Source organism: Poecilia latipinna, unplaced genomic scaffold (genome assembly GCF_001443285.1).
Source record: "Poecilia latipinna isolate Pla-1442-1.1 unplaced genomic scaffold, P_latipinna-1.0 Scaffold10539, whole genome shotgun sequence".
In the NCBI taxonomy this organism is placed as follows: domain Eukaryota; kingdom Metazoa; phylum Chordata; class Actinopteri; order Cyprinodontiformes; family Poeciliidae; genus Poecilia; species Poecilia latipinna.
Window position 1 is genome coordinate 1 of NW_015123155.1, and position 724 is coordinate 724.

Sequence of the window (724 nt, forward strand, 5' to 3'; positions counted from 1 at the left end):
ACATGTGGCCCGCGGGCCTTGAGTTTAACACATGTGGCTTAGAAGCATGCATGGCGTCACTCCCAGGCAGTAGGTGGGTGTGGTCTTCACTGACTGGTTGAACATAAAAGCTTGAATGCTGACACACACAAACACACATTCACTCAGAGAACACAGATGCTGTTTCCCTCTTCCTCTGCTCCATTTCCCCCCAGCTGAAGCGGCATCTATAAGGTTGGTGATGGAGTTTTTACAGTTAGTAATCAATAATTTTTTTTTCTGTTCTGTTGTATTTAATAGTTTATTTTTTTATGTTTGGTTCCTATAAAATAGACCTGGACTTCTCAGTATCTTGCAAAGTTCTTGGGAACGTCTGTAGCTGGCAAGTTGTTGGAAAGCAAATATGTCTCTGCCATTGTCCTTCCTGATATGTCTGTCAGTCTTCAACCTGTGTTTGGGAACTGGGCCTGTGGAGGAACTCATTATACCCAGTAAGTAGAGAAATGGATGTAATGTGTCCTGAATAGACATGTTTAATTTTGTAACACAATATAGTGGTGAAAATGTAAACATATCCAAACTAAGTTTAGAGTTTGATGAGTTTCAACTGTTCAGCCATGAACACAAAATCATGGCCAACAGTCAGGAAACAAATCAAACAACATTAAAGTGCAACTTTGTGGTTTCATGTAAACATTCTGACACATCGTCAAATGTAAGAGCTAAAATATTAAATCATGTTTTT

General features: G+C 39.2%; 1 long non-coding RNA gene across 1 annotated transcript; it reads left to right on the top strand.

Annotated features, from left to right (window-relative positions):
- Window positions 1-41: 41 nt before the first annotated feature.
- Window positions 42-470, top strand: LOC106944457 (uncharacterized). The gene is made up of 2 exons (XR_001424316.1): window positions 42-213; window positions 313-470. It is a non-coding gene; the product is annotated as an uncharacterized LOC106944457 (long non-coding RNA).
- Window positions 471-724: the final 254 nt, after the last annotated feature.